The sequence below is a fragment of the Typopeltis vanoorti genome, chromosome 4, assembly GCF_054136105.1.
Source record: "Typopeltis vanoorti isolate ZY-2024b chromosome 4, IOZ_Tvanoo_1.0, whole genome shotgun sequence".
NCBI classification, from domain to species: Eukaryota; Metazoa; Arthropoda; class Arachnida; order Uropygi; family Thelyphonidae; genus Typopeltis; species Typopeltis vanoorti.
In genome coordinates this window covers 148,958,083-148,982,429 of record NC_143552.1, presented here as the reverse complement: position 1 = coordinate 148,982,429, position 24,347 = coordinate 148,958,083, and the positions used below count along the sequence as shown (strand labels likewise).

Below are 24,347 nucleotides of genomic sequence, written 5' to 3'. Positions count from 1 at the left end.
CCGGCCCGAAGGCAATCAGTTAGCACAAAGGAGAGGAAGGTAATGCCACGATGCCCATTGTCTTTTGTGCAGAACAGATTACATCGATTGATAAATTATATTATATGGTTTCTATTAATTTATTTAAGTTATTTTAAAGAAATTTATTAAAAATGTCACTTTGTTTAAAAAACTTTAATTAGTATTATGTTTTATAATATATTCTTTACAAAATGTTAATTTTATCTGTTTTCTTGATAATTGCCATTCTAATCAAAGAATTGCACAATGATCAACGTAATTCACATTAAGGATTTCCAGTCACAGAGATTAAAAATAAAGGTTAATTAATTATCATGTATTTAAATAGAATAGTTATGCACGCATACAATCATTATTTAACGTATTTAGAATATTCTAGCTATATAATATAATTATAAATGTTATAAAGTGGGAGCATTCAACGGCTAGATCTAACAGCGGCCAAACTACGTTGAATACACTAGTTCTCTCCGATTACCGAAGGTAAACACACCTTCAACGCCGGGTATTACTTGGTAGGGTAAACACCAGGTGCTGCTGATTTTCTTTGCGGTCTTATTGTTATCTGTTATCCAACCAAAAGGTCGCGGGCTTGAATCCCGCTATGTGCATGTATATTTGTGATTGTGTTTAGATGGGAGTTGAATTTCATCGCCCGCTGGAAGAAAACCGTCCTTCTTATTACACACCTGAAGTATCTTGAAAAAGTTTCATGAGTGGTCTCTAGAGCAGCGTTTCCGGATTTTGCAAACACAAAAGATAGAAAAAAAAATTAATAAAAATATAATAAAACAATCCATAGCCAGCTTAACAGTACTAATGTACTATAGGCTTACAACTTTCATAAGTGGAAACCACTTAAAATAATAAATTAGAATGAGAAGCATTACACAAAGGAGGTTGTGCAATACCAAGCAAATCACGACAATAACACTTGAAGCATTTCGCACCTTCCAAAAATCATTTTAATTGGCCCATATCAGATTATAAGCTGATAAGTATAGGTACTATACTCTAATCTTAACCAACAGAGAAGCGAAAAGTGTAGCACCTGTTCTTTGGAAGGCTGCAAAGTGTTTGCAACTTACTCTACCTCTTCTACGAGTCACCTTTGTGTTGCACTACCTGCAGAGTCAGAAGGAAAATCATCAGTATGTATACTAAACAGAAAGAATAATTTCATAAATGTATTACATACCATTACTACGCATAATAAAGTGAAAGAAAAGTAACAAAGCTAATATGAAAAACAAATTTTATTAACATTTAATTAAAACAGAAAAACATTCAAAATGAACAACAAAAACAGAATTAGAAATATTTTATTTTATTCATAAACAGAGGTTTGCTCGCTTTTCTTTCAGAAGTGGAATGAAAATGTCCCTGTATAGTTACGAACATTTCCTCCATGATTATTTATAACTATACCGTTTATATCTATGTACTATATGTAGCGAAATTTGTGTAATCTGGAATGAAAGCGACCGAACTCTGCACAATAATAATAAACTTCCATCCCACAGACACTATACATTATCATTAACACAATACTAATTATATATATATAGTGTTTCTATTAGTGGCGGCCGGTGAAAATTTTAAGTGGGGGTGCTGCATATAAAAAAAAAAAAAAAAAAAAAAAACTTTTTTTTTCCTAATCAGTAACGAATTTATTAATAAATAAATTTACATATTAAAAATTGCTTTATTAAAAATATTTCATCCTCACCACGAACAAACACCAATAATAAAACACATTTCCTAGGAAATGTGTTTTTACATTATGGAAAATATCTAAGAATAGCAATCTGAATTTCCCCCACCTTTGCAACGAGTTTCCCGGTATTGTACTACGTACTAGGATCACTTGCATTGGCTAACGCTAGTGTCGCCGATACTTATAGTTTACTATATATTCGGCAAGAAACTCTCTGATTTCAATCTTTGAGTTTCTTATTCGGTTTTAAAACTATGTGGAATTTAATATCCCCTTAATTTAAGTAATGTTTTCATTGCCGAAATGAAGCTTATTAGCTCTTTATATAATAATAATTTGTGAGTTCAACAAACTTCATCATCGGCCTGTAGAGTAAGATAGACTGAGAGTCAGCAGATATAGTAGGAGAGGAAATAAAGATAGAGTGCATAGTAGTAGGGTAGGTAAAAGAGGCCTCAGTTGACCTGTTTTAGCTGTTTGCCCCCCAGGGGCGATTCTAAAACGGTCGTTGATTTTTCACTTTAGAAGAAAAAGGAAAAATCCTAAAAAGGAAACATGGAACAAAAACAAAAACATGAAGTACAGAGAAAATAAAACTATATAGAAAGAACTGGAAAACCAAAAAAAAAAAGATGGGGAAAAAGGGTCTGGCCTAAGTGATGCAGCTCTCAAGAAGCTGCACCGCCTCGCTGTAGGCCTTCGCTGCTCAGGATCTCAGGCCCTCCCCCACCTGTTGGAACTAGAGAGCTATTGCTGTGGACAGGAAAACATGGGATGGTTATTGTGACTGTCGCTTTTTGTGGGCAGTCATTATTCTTTTAGCCACCTCACTTCCCTTGGCCATGTCTAATTTGGAGAGAGCTATGAAGAACGCCGATGCCGCCTCCTCGTCTATGTCCATGGCTACCTGTACTTGCTCAGGGGTGATTTGGCTGATGTCTTCAACAAATAAATCACCCCATTTTGCACTAACTACGTTTGGACCATATTTCCCAGTGAAGAGGAGCTCAGGTTCCCCTATTCTCATTATTACGTCTTGAAATTTTTCTGCCACCCCAGGGATACCTTTAACTAGATGCTTTAGAGTCTCCCCTGCTTTTGCATGAGGAGTCTCCAATTCTTCTGTTTCTGCTGGATTTATTTTTTTAATCTCTTTTTCCTCTGGACTCAGAGGTCGTTTGAAGGGGGCGCTGCTTGCCTCCATGTTTTCTGTTTTATTTACTTTTCCTTCTGCAGTGATTTCATCATGTGACACAGCTTGTTTATTGGCTGTTTCTCGCTTCTCTTTCTTGGGTGTGCAGGCTATGGTTTCTGTGGCGGCTGCCTTTTCTTCTATAGCCGTTATTTTGCCGTATGCCTCGTTTATAGTTGGAAAATCCGTGTTTTCCGACTCTTGTTCTGTAGTAGCTGTAGGCTTCTCTACTGAGGAGACTGTGACTGGTATAATAGCACCTCCCATCCTTTCTACATGCGTTCTTGATGGGCAGGTGTTAACTTTGTGGTCTTTGGACCCGCATTTGAGGCAAGCCATGAGACATTTGTCCAGTGAGTGACTTGTCGTTAGGCAGTTTTTGCATGTCAGTTTTGGGCAGTTCGCTCCTAGATGGTCGAAGGATCCACATCGGAAGCATTGCTTCTTAACGCCAGGGTAGTTTACCATTACCCTAGCGGATCCGATGTTGACGAAGTTTGGAACCGCTGTTTTCATCTCGAGCGAGATGTTTACTTCCCCCGACTTCCATTAGGGGTTGTCTGCATCGTTTAAGATTTGTATGTTTCGAACAACACCCCATTTTCCAAACACTTCGTGGATTATTTTTTCATCACATTGTATATATTCCAAGGGGAATCTGGAGATTTTGAGCAGTTTGATAATGCTCCCCACCATGAACGGAAAAATTTCCTTTCCGTTACATTGAAAGCCTTTGAGCAACTTGTCCCTAGTCTCTGCGCTCCTAACTACAACCTGGTATCTGCCATTACCGAAAGGAGTGAATCCAAATATCTGGTCCGCACCGACGCAGTCAATCAGGGCTTTAGCCAAAAGTCGAGGTCTCAGATCAGCGTCAGTCTCGATGCCGAGAGTCCACGTGCGCGGCAAAACATTGGCCATAGCTGGCGAGGGGGGGCCTAGCTATTCCCAACCCCAAGTGTTTATTATTGCCCCGGTCCGAGGTTTAGGAAGATCTGTAAATCTCCGTTAAATATATCGTGAGGTCCGATGGGACTCGTACCGATATCAGCGGTTATGAACAGATGCTCAGTTTGTTTCACGAAAAAACGCGAACTATACTACACACCTGATCTTAGCCAAGAGGCCGAGAAGCGATCTTTATACTTAAGCTCTTTATACTTAAGTAACCAATAATAAAAGTTTCGTATCAATAACAATGACAAGCGCCAGCGAATATCGGCATTAGATCTCAGTGCATTTGTTTCGTGTAACGATATTGAAAAAATATTATTCTTTTCATATTTTCAACAGTGACACTCGTCATAATTCAGCCTTGTATCTATAATAAATAAATAATTATATGTTATTTTAACAAAATAAAATAAGATTTACAAAAAATAGTTCACCACGCACAACGTTTCATATCTCACAGAAATAAGGCGCGTAAGCTTACTTAAAATACACTGCCGCGTGAGCAGTTACAGTTGGGAATGACGTAACGTGCAATGACAATGGCAATCTAATATCGGCGTTAGATCGCAGTGCATTTGTTTCGTAATCTAAAGCGTTAATCGAACAATTCCAATTATTAACTATTCAATCAATGTTAAAACATAATCTGTAACCTTTAACATGTTGTACTGCATTTATATAATGTTGTGAGCATTACTTAAATATAAATAAAGAGCCAATAGGCTTCATTTCGGCGATATAAACATTCTTTTAATTAAGGGGATATTAAATCCCACATTGTTTTAAAACCGAGTAAGAAACTCAAAGATTGGAATCAGAGAGTTTCATGCCGAATATAGTAAACTATAAAAATATATCGGCGATTACTAGCGTGAGCTAATGCAAGTAGTCCTAGTACGTAGTACAATACCGGGCAACTCGCAGCAAAGGTGGTAAAGTTCTGATCGGTATTCTTGGTATTTTCCATAATGTAAAAACACATTTCCTAGGAAATGTATGCTGTTATTACATTATGGCGGGAGGTCTCAAAAAAGGCCTCAAAAAAGGCTGAAACTCAGACCGGTTTCAGCCTTTTTTGAGGCTTCATCAGTGAGTAGCTAGACCAAATTAATACCAAAGAGTATAGCGAAAAAATATTTGCATTTGAAGGCGTTCTTTGTATTACTTCATTGTTGGGCACTTGCACGCCTTCATGATCTCGTGAACACCATAGTTGGATCTTGGCGCAGTGACAAGAGGTTATACCTGAGGTTAGTGTTGATAAATTTTTATAGTTACTCTATATATTCGGCATGAAACGCTCTGATTCCAATCTTTGGGTTTCTTATTCGGTTTTAAAACAATGTGGGGTTGTGAGCATTGTTATTATTTATAAGCACAAACAAAATTTAATTTTTTCATTTTTTCCTTAGGGGTGCTGCAGCGTCGCAGTGCTTATGTACGCGCCGCTACTGGCTTTTATATATATAAAAAAAAAAAATAGAAACACCATAAGAAGACGAAACTAGTGTTTTATCTTCTTAGAGGACTTCATCGGGTGCATTACATGAGAGAAATACAAAAAAAAAAAAACATTGCGAGAGAATATCTACAATTAAAACACGCCAATGTATTAGCATTTGAAGGCGTTCTTTGTATTACTTCATTGTTGGGCCCTTGCACGCGTTCATGATCTCGTGAACACCATAGTTGGATCTTGGCCCAGTGACAAGAGGTTATACCTGAGGTTAGTGTTGAGATGTACTGGATTTGTGGCCGATTATTTTTATACTCCGCAATTTTTCTTTCTACCTTGTCATAGCATCGAAAGATATTTTCCGATTTGTTCCATATGACTGGGTGAGTGATGGAGTTTTCGTCCTTAGCATCAGCTGAATTGAGGAGGTGATTAGACAGAGCGCTAGTTCTGGTTAAGCCATATGTGATGTCTCTCTTGTGTTCTTCTAGACGTAACTCGATGAATTTTTCAGTCTGCCCAAAACACCATTTGACCCATACACAGTACTAATATACTATAAGTTGATATAGCAACTTCTCGTGCATGGGCTCAACATAACAAACAAACAAGCAAACAAACAAACAAAAAGAAAAGAACGGAGCTTGGGTACAGGAATGAAAGAAGTCGGATTTTCAATTTTTTGAGAACTTTAGCTAACTTAGGCCAAACGGAACTGATATATATATATATGGTATAAATATGTAGCTTTTTCATTATTTCTATCTTTAATATGGCGAGGGGTAGATTAAATAGTAGATTTCTAACTGTTCGTTTTGAATAACCCTTTTGCTGAAAGGTTATAAAGAAGAAATTAAAGTTCTTTGTTAATATCTTCTTCTTTACCGAGGAGGGAGCGAGCACGTTTTCCTAGCGTAGAGATAATGACAAGTTCTTGAAGCAGATAGTGATGGAACTGTGCGTGAAGATATCTATTGGTGTGAGTGGATTTTCTATAAATGGAGAGTTTCAATTTTTCTGATACACGAGTGAGTCCAGGAACGGGAGAGCCATCAGTCTCTAATTCCGAAGTGAATTGAATTTTGGTGTTGACTGTTTAGAGGGTCTAGGAAATTCTGTAAGGAATCAGATCTATGACTCCAGATTAAGAAAATGTCATCTTCCACACCTTCCACATCTTCCTAGGTTTTAATGGGAATGAAGAGATAGCTGTTCCCTCAAACTATTTTAAATATAAATTTGCCAATATTTGAGATCAAGGACTGCCCAATGCTAAGCCAAAGTTCTATTTATAAATAGCTTTTAAACTGTACATAACCACAATTAATGCGATGAGTTAATAAAGACATCTCTTTTTCGATAAGTTATCTTTTAAAAGAGTCAGAACTTCTTCTGTAGGTACATTTGTAAAGAGGGAAACGGCATCAAACCTAGCATAATTTCCTCTTTTTGAATATGTAAGTCTTTGAAAATCGAAACGAAATCTATTGAATTCTTGGAAAAGAGGGGATCGAGCCTAATAAACATTTCAGAGTTTTGGGAAAATACAATGGGTCTAAATTTATAAGGAAAATACTCCACTGAGTATTTTCAGTCAAATGTTCTGAAACTTTATGAAATTTGATGAGTAACCATATGACTTTTTCCAAACCTTCTATAGTTTCAATCCCAACATAAGTGGTAGTGGTGATGGACTGCAAATGTTCCGTGTGGTGAGGAAATTTTGGGTTAGAGCAGATCATAAAGAGAGAATCTTTTTGCCATTCTCTGTCATGGAATATCAGATCTGAGGAATACACACACGTACTTTGATTTTAAACAGAAGAAATGTAAAATATAGTTTGGAGAGGTGAGATAGAGAGTAGGTAGCAAAGGTAAGGTAAGGTAAGGTTTTATAGGACAGGTCGGATTTGGATGAGTGTAATGAGAATGTTAGGGAACTGGAAACATTTTTTAAATCTTCTTCTGTATAGGTTGACTGAATCTTTATTGTTTTTAGTGCTTTTTGTTCGTGTTATTTTTCGTTGGAGAGTTTTTCTGTTCTTCAGAATAAGTGCATTTTTTTAATGTTATCTTTCATACTTAATGAAGAAATGCATGAGATGTTCAACAAAAAATAACACGAAAAAAAAAGCCACTAAAAACAGCAAATATCCATCCACAAATCTACAAAGAGGAATAAAAAAAAAAGCGTTTCCAGCAGAGGTGAAATATTTGTGAACATATCGCCAACACAAAGGGAATGTCGTTTCCTCTCCATGCAAGACTTGGATGTGTTTCTCACATACTGCTGACTCGGACTGATCCCTAACACGATCTGTTAGAATAAGGAAAAGTCGGATTATTCACATTGATCCGAAGCCCTCTTGATTCGATCCTATGTATTATAGCGACCTTGGAACCGATTTACTGCAGTGCTCTCTGAATGGTGGCACTTGCATTGCATGCAAGATGGGAAGGCGAATAAAAACCCGATAATGAAGATGATATCATCCATTTCAGGCCTCCTATTATGAGTAGGATTGTATTATTTTACTGAGCAGTGCAGGTCATAACTATCTAGAAGTCAATCTGACATTTCCTATAACTAGTGAAGATAAGGACTTTAAAACAAATATCTATCTATTATGTAGATGTGATGTTTATTCAAAAAGTCTTTCATCTTTCTTAGATGATGTACACTGACGGTCTGAGACCCAACTCTCCTCTTTCTCCTTATTAAAAATCTGAAGCGGCTTGAAAAGTTCTTATTTATTTCAGCAGGGTTTCCAGATTACCTAACTAGTGCTCCACTTACGACAGTTGTGTAGCGTAGGTTAACGGTCTTTCGTTGGTGACTGACAGGATAATATAAATGAGTTGCTTATTGTAAAATCAGTGTATTTATTCTTTAATTCTAGACCTTTTTTCCTTTTCAAAATTTCAATTGAGATTTCGTTACAGCAACATTTTTCATGATCTTTGTGATATTCCATTACGAAGAACGCTTTCACATATCGAAAGGTTGTAACTGGGTAACTACTCATCGATACGATTTAGTATTTAAAAGGGTGTGTGCGGCGATGGAATTTTATTTTGTGCAAAATCCAACGTTAGTTCAAAAAGTTGCCACTAGGGCAATACATGGCGCCTCAATACCGTAGTAGGTAATTCAAACATCACAAAACGTACGATGCACACGGTGCGTTGTGTGGTTACACAAAAGCATGTTCCAATGCTGTTCTCCGTTGTAGGCAATCTGCTGAAATCACAAATTCTCATGCTCAGCCAAGAACGTACAGTTTCACTAGAAATGTTGTGGATAAGGCATCTAATGCTGGTCTTCAGGTCGTCCTAAGTTGGCTATGTGTCTACGATAGACAACGTCTTTGAGACGTTCCCACAGCCAAAATTTGCAAAGGGTCAGATCTGACGAGCGCGCTGGCCACGTTGTATGAAAATTGTGACTAATGATTCTGTCTTTGGTAAAATGTGTCGAAGCAACTGCTTGACAGGCGTGGGGATGTGAGAAGCGGCACCATAAAAACAGTTAAATCCAGGCACTGATGCTGTTGAAGCGTTGGAATCATCTGATGGGCTAAGAGAGATGAATGTCGCTGGCCATTAACACTGCAGGTAACAAGACCAGCAGGACTGAGCTCCTCGAAAAAGAAAGGTCCGATAATGAATTCGCTGTAAAATCACACGTGATGACCTTCGGGGAATAAAGCGGAAACTGTCGTACGACGTGTAGGTTTGCGGTTGCCCAAATTCTGCAGTTGTGTATTCACAGCACTATCCAGATGGAAGTGAACTTCGTCAGTCCAGAAAATGTTCCACGGCCAGTAGTTGTCCATTTCAGACCGAACAATAAACTGCAGGGCAAATTGTTCTCTTTCACTCCGGTCAAGATTAAGTAGTTGTTGAACGTGGGAAATCTTGTAAGGATAACAACGCAGAATTTGCCTTACGACTTGTGAACCGTGTTTACTGGTTTGTCTAAAGACTGTGCAATACACCGTACGCTGCTGCTTCCTACGGCATTTGTTATTTATCCTTTCTTCCTATAATGCTGTGGCAACTTTCTCCGCTGTCTGCCGTTCGATGGGCTTCCATCCTCTGCCAGGTTTGACATCTAAGATCAGGAATCTTCTTGTCCAATTTCAGGATCATTTTACCTAAACCATTTGCAGTCATAGGACCCGTTTAATTCCTTTAATGTTCTGAACTTTCGCAATGCTGTAAAGGCACAGCTATTTGGTAAATTCCCATCGGGGGGGGGTAGAGGGTTTTTCTCCTGGAAACTCGTTTTTTTCGGGCCCCCCTTGTAACCACCATATATAAAAGAATATATATATATTCTAATAAGCAGACAGTTTTACAATCCGTAGTTTTTATTTTGTTTAAATGATTTCTTAAAACACTTTAGTAATAAGGTGTCAGTTCAAGCATGGCAACGAATAGTATCAAAATAATAATAGTAATAATAATAATAATCTGTATCAAGCAAAACTATAGTCCTTTTGACCTCGCGACAAAATATTAATTCCTGGCGCATTGTTAAAGTTACACGACAAAAAATGTTAATGTTTTTATTTTGCGTCACTATAACACAAAGGATTATAACATAATATGATTCATACACTGGATCTCCTTTATGATATTTAATATATTGTATAACATACGATAAAATTTCCGTTTATGTATATTTTTACTATTTCATACAAACTTTAAAAATAAACAAACAAAAAGAATTAGGGAGGTGAGTAAAATGAAGTAAAACCCGAAAAAGACACTAATCTTATATACCTATACGGGAATCATTTTCACATTTGTTAAATTTAAATCTCAGCGTGAGTTTACTTTATAGATACAAAGTTATGAAAGCGGCTTCGAACAAGAGTAAGAAAACAAAGCAAAAATAAATAAAATATATTATTAAATAGATAAAATAAAAAATTAAAATTAAAATTAAATGTGGCATAGTACCTAATAGTTGTGTGCTCCGTAGTAAACAACGTTTTAATTAGTATCTTATTTAAAAAATCTAAAAAAAAAAAAAAAAAAAAAAAATCAGCTAACGCCTTTTTATTCCCGTATATACGGGAGTAGGCGAGGCCATTTAGCCCTATCTAACTTTTTGGAGACTGAGTGGGCAGTTCAATCTCCACTGGTACCCAATCAGAGACAGATGGCCCAAGGCTATCACTAATTAAGCGGTACGCAGTGAAGAGAGACGGCTCAAATGTGCCGCCATCTCTTGGTCCCTAACCCTAACACAATATATTTAATGTCTGAAATAATGTGGGTTCTACGGTCGATATTCTTGAGTTTACAGGACGAAAAACCCGAGTTTCCGGGAGGAAAAACCTGCTTGCCCGTGCCAGAGATCGACTAACTCGGGAACCGGTCGAAAAAAGGCTTAGAAAAATTTCCTCTAGTCGCCGACTAGACTCGAAACCAAGACTTCCTTCGTGCGGCCAAGCGCGGTGGTGTGCAAACGCCACATCCACTGAGAAATCCACTAAACCACTGAGAAAACCACTAAAAAATCTATTATAGTAATTATACAAAAGGACAGCTTGGTGGAACCAAGAGGTCCAAAAAGCTGTCCGGGCAAAAAAGAAGGCCTACCCAGCATGGCTTAGTGTCAGGTCACCTGAGATGTGTTTCCGGTACACTGAGGCGCAAAAAGCTGCTGCTGAGGCAGTAAAGAGAGCAAAGCAGAGGAATGTAAATGCAAACAAGGTATTCTGGAAGACCATCCCTCGCCAAGGGAGGAAATCGCGCACAGCAAGGGCAATTAAAATCTCTGATGGTGCACTTCTAACAACCGAGAAGAAATCCTCCACAGATGGAGGGAATACTTTGAGAGCCTTCTTAACCCGGATGGCCCGGCAGCTGTGGATATCCAAGAAGTGCAGATCGGGGAGATGACTAGTCTCACAGCAGATGAGGTCCATTTAGCAACAAAATCGCTAAAATCGAGCAGGGCTGGTGATGATGAAATTCGGCCCGAAATGCTAAAAGCCTTAATTCGAGACGGTGTTCTCTGGCTGACTCGAGTGTGTCAGGCTGCTTGGATATCTGGGCGAGCACCAAAGCAGTGGCAGACAGGCATAATAATACCAGTTTTCAAGAAGGGAGACCAGAGAGACTGCAGCAACTATCGTGGCATCTCTCTGCTTAGCCTGCTTGGGAAAGTGTATGCTAGGTGCTTGGAAAGAAGGTGCAGGAGCATAGTTCAGTCAAAGTTCTAGGAAGAACAATGTGACTTTTGCCCTGGTAGAAACACAACTGACCAAATCTTCACTTTAAGGCAAGTCTTTGAGAAATCTTGGGAATATGCCAAGAATGTCTACACATGTTTTGTGGACTTGGAGAAGGCATATGACCGGGTTCCTCGAGATAAGCTTTGGCAAGTAGTACAGGAGTATGGAGTGGATGGCCAACTATTAGCTGCCATGAAGTCCCTGTATGAATGCCCGTGGTTTTGTGTCAGGGCAAACAGCATAAAGTCTGAACCTTTCACAGTCTCCGTTGGTCTTCACCAAGGGTGTGTTCTGTGTTATGGACTGAATTGAAAGCCACAGCCTAAGTGAGTGTGTCAGAATTGGAAGATATAGCATAGGACGTCTGCTTTCATTGCTTAGCTCTTCCACAGATGACTTTCAGCGGACCCTGGATAGGTTCATAGCTGTTTGTGCACAAGCCGGGATGAAGATCAGTGTGGCCAAAACGGAAACATTGTGGTCCCAAGACTACCATCCCAGTGCACTCTACATGTGAGTGGAGTCCCACTGAGGCAGGTGGAGAAGTTTAAATACATTGGGGCCATATTCACGAGTGATAGAAAGTTGGACGTAGAGCTAGATACTCGAATCAGCTCAGCAAGCGCAACATTGCGGGAGCTTGACCGTTCGGTAGTATTGAAGCAGGAGTTAAGCCAGAAGGTAAAGCTGGCTTCTTCAATACAGTTTTTGTCCCCCATCCTCACCTATGGTCATGAGAGCTGGGTAATGATCGAAAGAATGCGGACACGAATCCAAGCGTTCCTTCACGGGGTTTCAGGACTGACAAGACTCGATAGAGTCAGAAGCTCTGCACCTCGGGAACCTTCAATTCTCAACCGATGCTTCTCCGTGTTGAGAGATCACAGTTACGATGGTACGGGCACCTGGTCAGAATGCCACAAGAGAGGCTTCCCCATCAGGCCCTCTTTGCCAAGCCAGAGGGTGGGAGGCCACGTGGAAGGCCAAGGACTCGCTGGATAGATTATATCCAAAACCTTGGGTGGACAAGTCTGTGAGTCCCACCAGAACACCTGAGCTTGGTGGAGGAGGATCGTGACCATTGGAAGTCCCTCTTCCAATGGTCACGATCAGTTTCTACACCTCCTACAACTTCAGCCTTGTCTTTTTTATCTCCACGTGTACATCTTGTCTTACACGGAGATCAGAGGAAGTTGCATCGCTTGCCATCATAATGGTACTCATGAGACCCAAACAGTTGTCTTCGTCAGCTATAAAAATGCAAAGATGAAGAATTTTTCATTTTAGATAAACTGTTATGAGATAAAGAAATATCAACTTATAATATAAACTTAGCGTGTTATAACTACTACACAACCTGGGAAAAGTAAGGAATAAGCGATAAAAAAATAAGCTTCTAATTTGAAATGAGCTTGTTCATGTGACGGAGGTTAAGCATATTCATCCTCAATTTGAACCGAAGTAGAAACTTCGATTTCAAATGGAGGATGACAAATTGGGTCTGTCTCCCACTGACGAGACCTCAATAAAGATTGAAACTGGTCTAGGTAGTGGCCCTTCCCTTAATGCATAGCAGTATACATGTACGCAACGAGATGTGCTTTGCATTATGGGAGATACTGCGACAAGGAGTGATGAGAGGTTGGTCCACCTTTGCTCGGAATTGCCTAGTGTTGCACTACCTTATCTTAGTCCTGAAGATATTTTCAGGCGCAAACTTTGTTTGCTTACACTTGGATAAAGGATTAAACTAAATTTATTATAGTCTAACCAAGTGAAAAATAAACTTCCAAAGAAAGAGATCATTGCTTATTTAGCAACATACTTATGAAGAACTTCGTGATGTTGTACCACCAGTTAAATCGTAATAGTAAAGAAATGTATGAAACATTTTTGTTTTTAGTTCATATTCTCACCAAACCAACTGGGTAATATTAATCAAGGGGTTTTAAATTGTTGCTAATTAATTTATTTGGTATTGTGAAAACGTATTGCTTAATTCCTCTTTCTTATGTACTTTATGTATTCTTATGTTGGATGGATGCTGATTAGACATTTCATTACATCCATAAACAATAACGCAATGAAGGCTTTAAACCAAACTGCAGCAACTCAGACTGCTCTGTCTTTTCATCTTCTAGGACTCTGTCTGGTTTGAGTATTCATTCCTCTCAATTATTTTCCTTGCTTGTGATTGGACAGACCTTGTTAAATCACGCTGGCGCAATCACATTCACCACATGATGAACTTACAAGTTGAGTATACAAGCAATCTGGTTCTCGAACTATCATCTCCAATCCAACATCCAACTATTTGTGTTTCGTACAATCTTCGTCCCAAGAACTGATTACTTCCTATGAAACAGTGACAGTCGTCGGTATACGATAAACAGGATTCATTGAATATTATTAACTAACAATTTATTATTATTATTTCCATTTTTGTCGAAAGAGCAGAGAAAGTCGTAACTTATATTACATGACCCTCCTCCATCTTACATATTTGTAAACTGCTTGCATATCTCCTAACATTTCAAATTTTATTCTAGTAATAATCCAAATTCTCTGGTTCTTACGTAAGCTAAGATCGTTGATACATTTATTATCTCTGTAATATTTTGGACTAGTTAAGCTCTAGCGGGTTGTGGTATTCTCCACCTCTTTTAATTTACAACAGTATGCGCAAATGTGTAAGGAGACTCGCTTACGAGTTGTTTACTCTTCGGTTTGGAAGACCTTTCTTCGAGTCCTATCTACTCGTAGAAGGTGAACTTTTATAATAACATGTTAACTGAATGGTCGGAAAGTTAGTTTTATAAAGTGATAGGTGAATTTTTCTTGGCAACTCGGGTTTTTCATCTCAGAAAATAGGTATACCAACGAAGAAAATGCTCAGTTAACAGACATAACACACTGATTTTATAGCCGTTGATTTTAATTGTTTGAACTGCAATTCCACTAAACATCGATTTGCATCATTTCGGATAGGAAATAATTTAAGTTTCAGTTTTAGAGGTCTTAATCTTTACTTTCTTTTCGGATCTATTTATATATTTGACAAAAAATATATATAAATGGTTGGGTGTAAAAGTTTTTATCTTCATTGTGAGTGATTTTTTTTCCAAATTAAAATTGTATGAACAGGATAAATGACTAAATAATATTCACAATTATATGATGTGTTATCGCTATCCCAAAGTGATATCAAAGAGTTATCAAAGAAAATTAAAATTTATTTAAAAACAGAGTCATATATTACAAAGTAGAGAGAAAATAAATTAAGAAATTGCTTTCTACTAGATTTGTATCGTCATGCCTGTCCCAATGACAGTGCTGATTTCTTGTGGGGACTTTCCTTTGGCTGTTTACTCCATCTTATTCAAAATTAACTAATCTACACTGTTACATATAATGGGATTCTACAATCTTGGGACATTTTTAATGAAAAATCTCGATGCTTTAAATTTCGACCTGGAGAAGGAATTATTTTTTTATTTTGCCGAAACCTCTAATTCTTTTGCTGCATGCTTTGCACATAAAGTATCGTCACGACTGGGTTATTTATTTATTATTATTTATTTAATTTTAAATTTAGGTAGAAACCTCAATAAACGTTTGGATTTGCCTCCCATGCTGGATATGAATACATATATATGAGAGGCTCTGCTTGGGGTAGGTTTTTTTGCCTGTCTCTGAGTAGAGCCACCGCTGAGATTATGGCCCTGTCTGGTGGTGGGGTGAGCCTGCCACTGGGTAGAGCCAACGCTGAGAAGTTCTTCTTGGTGACGGGGTGAGCCTGTCACTGAATGGAACAAAGCTGAGTTCGGCGATCTTTCGGGATCATCTCATTTTTAAAGAGGTCTTTACTTAAATACACCTCAATAAAGGTTGAAAGCTTGGGTGAAAAAGTGCAATTGGCAATGCTGTAGCCCCCGTGAAGTAATAACTGAGGCTCGGCTGTTGCTGTCACCCAGGGCCTGCTTGATGGGGTAATGAATGGCAATGCTGTAGCCTGTGAAGTTAACTGAGGCATGGCTGTTGCTGTTACCCTTCCAGATGAGCGTTTCTGAGTTTCTGACTTTCTAATCTGCGGGTCGCTCATTATTGGGTGATCCGGGGAATTTTACGAGTTTTTGGAATGGTATCCCAGCACTTAAACAAAGGGAAACCGGTCTTGGTAGTGACCCTTCCCTTAATGCACAGCAGTATACATGGCCACAAGGAGATGTGCTTTGCATTATGGGAGATACTGAGACAAGGAGTGATGAGAGCTTGTGCCACCTTTGCTCGGAGTTTGCCTGGTGTTGCACTACCTTACCTCAGTCCTGAAGATATTTTCAGGCGCAAACTTTGTTTGCTTACACTTGGATAATGGATTAAACTAAATTTATGATCTCTTTCTTTCTTTATCAGTAACTTCTTTTAAGAATATTTTACATATTTAGTAGGATATTACTTATTTACAAGACAGGCTGCCTAAGAATAAGAATGTGGACTCTTACCTGCTGTTGCAACTGCAACTACTAATGCCACGACAACAACTGCAGATAGAAAGTCCTCATGATTGAGAGTAAGTAGCACTTCGATGCTGAATGACTTCCCAAGAAAGAGGGGGTGTATTTATACTCAGAGATTCTCCCATCGAACAATAGTCATGTGTACACAATGAAATTGTTATGATCCGGTTTTCCTCACTGCGCGTGTGTTACCGGTCCATTGTAATTGACTTATGCTTGGTAGCATGTGTAAATTTCAAAGGTTTTCTTCTCATTTTCCTGAACAGACTACTTTGCATTCTTTTTTTTTTTTGTATTTTTTTATTACATCGCCTATATCGTTTCCAATGCCATCTGAGAGGTAAGTATGTATGAGATTGATGATTTACTTATAAGATCTAGGAATATACATATCTCTAAGTTATAATTATTCAAATTCATCTTAGAGTACTTTAAGTGGCTGAATATGGCGAGTAGGCTAGCTTTAGCTCCGAAAAAACAATACAGCATTTCCCCCAAATCAGAAGGCACCACTTCAAAGCAAGAAACCCTTACAAGAGCGCGGGTTCTCCCAACAACGTTTGGTCTCCACAACAAACGAAGGATGTACGCTGAGGTAGCAAGACCAATCTACCTAAACGAGCAAGAATAAACCACTCTCAGCAAACTAATAAACTTAACCTTCAGAACATAACAAGCTACCAGGATAAATGCTCGCTGAATTCCGGCAAACCAACCCAACTCAAGAAGCCAAGGATATAATCCTAAGACACACACACACAGTCACTGCTCTCTGAAATCCTTAGTGGAAAACTGCAAAAGAACACCCCTCTTCCCTTCAGATTGTCAGCTGGAATGCCAACGGACTACTAAAAAAAAAATTAAAAAAAAAAAAAAAAAAAACAGCTTCAGGAATTTGCAGCAGAAACCCAAACAGATATCATTCTCATAAACGAAACACACCAACGTTTCAAATGAGAAGATTAGAATCAACAATTGTTAAAACATAATACAATAGCCGAGTCCCCAATAGAACACATAGAAACATCGGGAATAGAAATACGTATGGAAAGCACAAGCAGTATCACGATCTTCGCAGCCTACACCTCCCGAATAAAAAACTCCTAGAATCAGATCTGGATGAGATACTAAACGCAAGAAGAGCAGTAATAATAGCTGGAGATCTTAATGCTAAACATTCCATCTGTAACAGTAGAAACTCAAACATCAACGGCTGAATACTGAATTCATATACTGCTACGAGAAATATGACAGTAATAGTATCCACAGAACCCACTAAATACTGAACAACCGGCGGATATCAAGTACATCTGGATATAGCAAACTCTAAATCAGCGCATGGCTATCAAATTAAAGAAATGAATGACTTGAGTTCTGATCACAACCCCATCATATTGCAATTAGGCGCCATACAAGATCTAACTAAAAATACTACCACCTTTATTAATTGGAAACAACTCCCCTCAGCCTTCCAGGAATACCTCGGCCCAGTTCCACATATAGCATCCATCGGAGAAATAGAAAAGATAGTGACAACCTTTGAAAAACAAATATTAGCAGCAATATCACAGGTAACAAATATAACCACACGTGCACACCCACACGGACTCCCACAGGAAATCAATCAACTTATCCGAGAAAAGAACAGGCAACGAAAACAATATCATAGAACAATGGATCCTGCAGATAAACAACCAGTTAACAGAGCAGCGAACCAGGTTCGGAATTCATTAAAAGATCACAGAAATCAATTTTGGAACAACAAGATAAGCACCTAAACACAGAAGATCAATAGATATGGAAAGTTATGAGATATATATATGAATATATATATGAATATGTAGGTAAATATAAAATGTAACGTTTTCTAGGTACAGCTTATAATGTTAGATTATGATTTTGTATGTTTGCTTTTGGTCAATTATAAGCTCAGGAGTTCCAGGACTCTTCAACTTCCAGTGCCGTGATCGCTTCGATAATTTTCGACCACTCTCGAATATTTTTATTTTCTGAAATGATAAGACGAGAAGGTGTCCCGATTAACATTCAGCAATGAATTTCGTCAAGGAATTTTTCAGTTTCAGCAACGAATTGTTACGCGTATCGCATGATGGTAAGTTTGAAAAATTTTAATCCACTACATAGATGTAGTCAACTCATGAATCAATACTGGGTTGACATGTATGCTAAACTTGAGTCCGAGCTTCTCATATGCATGCGTTTAACCCAAACTAATCTTAGGGTAGGCAACAATATACATCTGCGCAATGCATTGCGAGCTAGGAAGAGATATTCACCACACGCACTCACTCACAGCTGTGCATCTGCTCGGTATATTATGACTGAAATCTTATTGCGTTTTTTTCTTCTTTCAGCGTATTTCTTTCAAGCTCCTTTAACACGTGCATGCGCGTGCGTGCTTCTGTGATGTTCTTCTGTGAGTCGTGCTTCTGTGATGTTCTTCTGTGAGTCGTGCTTCTGTGATGTTCTGGGAATACCAATTTCAATAGGTTTTTAATAATCCTTCCTTCGTATCTGCTACCGCTTGGGTTTTAAAAAAGGAAGCACGTTTAAAATACTGGCATTTTTTGTGGATCCTCTCTGTGTTCGTGCGTGAGATTTCACTCAGCAATTAATATCCCACGTGTATCTTCATCTCTTCATCTCTACTTCGTCTGTATTTCCTCTTCTTGCATTTATCACCTTATAATGGAAATCCTCGTGTACTTTCTACGATTAACCTTAGAGGTAAATGACCATGGCGACGGAGTAGGGTAATTCGCTTTTAGCTCGGTTTTCAGTTAATCTAATACAAGTAATTCTAAAATGACAGAAATGTGCCGAAAAGTCCTTTGCTATTGAGCATACGCGTAATTGTAATCGTGCACGAAGTTCATTCCTACATACAGATAGGCTTTCATACACTGACACACGTACTCGTACACACGATACAATGTAGCAATATTCCTTTTATGAGAAATACAATTCTGTTTCAAAATATGAATCGAAATAACTTCTTAGCATACAATGATATTTTTATATATTTTTTTCGCGATATTAAATGGAAGTTGAATATTTTAAAGCTGTTCCAACAACATCTGATGAATTAAATAATCAGAGAGATATTTCTTTTATTATTTTTCCTGTGTTTATCATCCTTAATCGTCTTTCTATTGACATAGTATTATTTTGTCTTAGGTGTACATACGTTTTCTTTTGCTTTTCCCTAATTCTGTTGCATTTTCGTGCCACTTCTGAAAAGAATTTCATTGAATTCGGTGATTTTTAAATACCACAAGTATCGTCTTTTTTATCACATACTTTTATAACAGTGATGAATTCCACACGATATGAAGGCGAGTGAATGCACGCTAAAGGAAGACGTTGTATACGCTGTTGCAAATCTGATGTGGTTTAGATATAACGATTTCCAGCCAGCTGTTCCCATATGCCATATTATTCAAAAAATAGCAATACGATTTCCTTCGTGACATCCAAGGAAATCGTATCAATGAATTATTGTAAAATTCAATTCAAAACAAATATTTATCGCTTAATGCATCGTCATTTGTGCACTTTTACATTTGCTGTCGTAAATTCCTTGTGCTAATCATCTAATAATTTGTGAGTTCAACAAACATCATCATCGGCCTGTGGAGTAAGATAGGCTGAGATTCAGCAGATAGTAGGAGAGAAAATAAAGATAGAGTGCATAGTGGTAGAGTAGGTAAAAGAGGCTTCAGTTGACCTGTTTACCCCAGGGGTGTTTCTAAAAAGGTCGTTGTTTTTTCACTTTAGAAAAAGGAAAAATCCTTAAAAGGAAAACATTCAAAAAGAAAAAAAAACATGAAGTATAGAGAAAGCAAAAAAAATCTGGAAAATGAATAGATAGGTAAACTTAGAGGTGGGGGAAGGTTCTGGCCCGAGAACGATCTGCACCGCCTCGCTGTAAGCCTTCGCTTGTCGGGTTCTCAGGTCCTCCACCACCTGTGGGAGCTAAAAAACCAGTGAAGCTGTGTACAGAAACCCACAAAATGGTTACTGTGTCTTTCTTTTGTTATGGGTTGTTATGATTCTTTTGGCCACCTCACTTCCCTTGACCATGTCTAGTTTGCAGAGAGCTATGTAGAACGCCGAAGCCGCTTCCTCGTCTATATCCAGAGCTACCTCTACTTGCTGTGAGGTGATTTTACTTCTGTCATAAACGAAGAGGTCACCCCATTTTGCAATGACGATGTTAGGTCCATATTTCCCTGTGAGGAGGAGTTAAGGTTCTTCTATTTTTACCATCGCCTCTCTAAATTTTTCCGCCACCTCGGGGATACCTTCAAGGAGATGCCTTTGAGTCTCCTCCGCTTTTGCGTGAGGGACTTCTGGGTGGGCGGTCTCAGATACTTTGGCTGTTTTGGGTTTTGTCAACTCCTCTTCTTGTAGGTTTAATGGCCGCTTGGAAGTGTTGGTGTTCGCCTCCATTTTTTCTTCTACCTTATCTCAATTAGTTATATCTATATATCTATATTTATATTTATTTATTATATTTATTAGCATTGGTAGCTTCTCTTTCCTCTGCTGGAGTTTTCATGATGGTTTCAATATTGACTGTTTCTTCTGTTTAGTTTTTACTACTCGTTTCTGCAGTTGTGGAAGTTTTTTCCCCCCATTGTACACAATAACAAAATTAAGAAATAAAGCATAGTTCACATTATTTCCTGACGGATCACAAAAATAAAATGTAAGTTAATCTATTCTACTAATTTAAAATAAAAATAGGTGTTTTTATTTAAAAGCATTTTTCTTAAAAATATTGAGGTATTTATTAAATATACTGATAGTTTAAAAATATTATTAAATTTATAATATTTTTTTATGATATTTTATTGAATTAATCTGAGAATATAACTACAGAGTAATAAAACATCATTTCATCAATCATCCCAACACTAACCCTGAGCTGAATTTAATTCGATTCGTCTCAATACTACTTGAAAGCCTTCTTGGGTATTTTACTCATTCATTAAGAGCAAGAAATTTTACAGTTCCAAGAGAAAAGCATTTGAACGAACAACCTCGATTTGAACTAACGAGTTCTGATGAATGAATTTGTTCCGAGGGTTACACCGTGCGGCCGACAGCTCTTTGATCCTCGAAAAGTGAGAAAGGCTACGTGAAAATATTGCCAAATATGTAATATAATGGTATTGTATTATATAATACAATATAATACATAACATAATGCAATTACCATTATGTAATATACTGAGCGATTACCGTATTCGGACTACAATCAAAAGGTCACGGGTTCGGGTTCAAATCCACTTATGATTGACTTTAGTTCGGTGGGAGATAAATTTCAGCGACTGGAGTAAGACCGCCTCGCCTATTGCAGGCTCGAAGTGGACTGAAACATTGCAATGTTCGATCGCTACAGCAGGCCTTCCGGAATATGTAAAAAGATATTTATACGAAAATTAATATAAAATTAATAAAAGCCAAAAAAAAAATTCTTTTTTCAAAGGAAATAATTTCAAAAATTGACTGAGACGGTTAGATTTCGTTTTTCCTTTTCAGCCATATCCAATCTTGCTCTGCGAATGACGGTTGCGTAGTGCGCGGAATCTTTTCCTGATGCTTATTCTGATCTTTAAGTGAAGCTTATTAGCTCTTTATATTTAAGTAATCCAAGTTGCTTTGAATAACTGATGGTGTCTTGTCTTAATAAGCAATTATCTTGCAGCATTTAATATTGATCAAATATTACTGTCACAATTTTAAATCATGTAACCGCGTCTGTTTTCTAATTTTTTTCAGTCCCTCATCGTACTTTACATTCCACAGATTTAAAACTATTTTGGTAACAGCTTCATTTCGTGGGAGAGGATAATAATATTGAGGAGGGAACAAAAAATAGTCAAATGTAATCTTATTGGAAGTCTTTTTTCAAGTTGTGTGTTCACTTATTCGATTCGTTTTTTCCGTTCGAACCCAAAGTAATCAAGAATTATGCCCGAACGGATTTTGAAATCCGACATTCATTTGGATCTATAATAGAATTTATGGATTCGTTTCAATCACAGTACTTCTCGTGATGCCTCAAAAAATTACGATTATTCCTCATAAAATAGTCTGAAAGACTATGTTATTGGAAATATTTCTTGTGAATGTTTAGATTAAATAATTTCTCCCGCCACCCACAAAATATGTTTGTGAGAGTGAGAATAACTTCTTTTGGACTGTTTGGCAGAAAAAGATATTTGTACGAGCACCACCAAGTCAGAATTTTGCAAGAATAAGCAGACGATTGTGGTGTGTGTGTGTGTGTGTGTGTTAAAACATTCGTAATATCGACATTTAAGTTATTTTGGTATATGTTCGCTTCTTTTTCTTCTTTTCTCGACATAATTCGTGTCTTCTCTCACCACCTACCACCATGTTTTCATTGCTCTTGCCCAGAAGCCCGTTATTCTTCTCTATCTGCATTCTAACTATTCAAACTACCATCATCCGCCCGCATCCTTTCAGATTAGAAAACGTATTAGCAGCTTAGAAATAAAATATTTACTGCTTTTTCAAAATAACATTCTGAAAAGAACTAAAGAAGATTCTCACTAACAGATGAAGAGAGGTTTGAATTCTTGCTATCTTTACACGATTGCAAAAAAATATAAAAAGAAATAAACGAAAACTCACCATGGCAATGTATGTGGTGATGTTAGAAAAATAAGGAAGAAATTTGGCAGATTTAGCAATGGGGTTGGTGGATAATCTGTCCCCGAATTGGTGAACACATTGGATCCAAGAATTTCTCCCACGGTTACGTGAAGAAGACCACGATAAACGTCGGTGCTGTAAGTCAACCTTGAAACCGCACATAGCAGACAGACAGTCAACCATTCATATTTACATTTTATGTATTCTAATCTATTTGGTTTGAAATCACACTTCTCAAAGCTCCAATCAGACTAACACAAACTTCCCGATTTAATCAGAATAAAAATGTAACCAGTGGAAACAAATTTTCTGCAGCTTGAAATAATTATCCATAATATGGTCCTAAACAAGAAGTTATTATATGTGCAAAGAATATCTACTCACCAACGGTTTAACAAACAAGCCTTAAAAAACTAAAGTATTTAAATGTAATCTCGTATGGAACTTCCTCCACCTAACTACGAGTTGTCCCTAGAAGGCAATATTTAAAAGTACAAATACGAATGACTCTTTCCCACCCACCCACACCACACTTCGTGAGTGTTGTTTTCCGATTTCAGGTGGTTTGGACTTCTTTCTTGTTCAAGTTGAAAGGCCTATCGAATTTACTTGCATTCAACTGTAGACTGTAATCATTATATGAAAAAAAAAAAAAAGGTTTGATCGTAGTTTTCCCATTGAATCTCAGGTTTCTAAAACATGAGCTTCCAAATGCTCAGATTGCTCGGGCATGAGTATTTAGTGGTGATCTACAAATGATTTCAACTTTCGTGGGCGCGATATTTTCAGTTTGAACGGTCTGCATATCCAAAACCCTTTAATATTAAAGAATTTCGGATTTTTTGACAGGAAAGGCTCTTCTAACTTGCGCTGTTTAAAATGAACGAATAAACTGATAGACGGGGAAAATAACTAAGATTCCATTTTTATCATTAACACTATGAAATGACAGAATAATAAATATGAAGTGTCGCGTGGTAGCCAAATAAGAAATCAATATTTGCTTTTGAAACATAAGAAAGTTTTAAAAACGTAAGAAAGAAAATAACGAACACCATTTTTAAATATTGGAATCCGAATTCTACCCAATAGCCTGAGGTTGTGTTCTTCTAATTTCTATATCGCATTCGAAACATTTTTATATTTCAATAGCAGACATAATTTTTATGACTATGAAATAATGCTGAGCATTTATTATCTTTCCTTTTAATTACTACTACATAAAATTATTCAAATTAAAAAAAAAAAAATCTGATTGCTGCATCGTTGTTTGTAGAGCATTTCCTTTGTGTGAGAACCATTCCAATAAAATATTGTATTTTGTCTAGTATGAATCTGTTTGCCATGGCAAAATTAACTATCCAGAACAAGTTGGAGTGCGTGTTTATCGACGGGTCTTGCCCATGTACTGTACATACATTTTCCTTGATTTTTTTCTAAAATATGCCTATCAAAAATACCGATAATATCTTGAAATATCCACCTTGATCTTCTTCACTGTACATAAAGGACAAAATATTTACATATAAAA

General features: G+C 37.5%; 1 pseudogene; it reads right to left on the bottom strand.

Annotated features, from left to right (window-relative positions):
• Window positions 1-901: 901 nt before the first annotated feature.
• Window positions 902-1,061, bottom strand: LOC150107745 (U2 spliceosomal RNA; annotated as a pseudogene).
• Window positions 1,062-24,347: the final 23,286 nt, after the last annotated feature.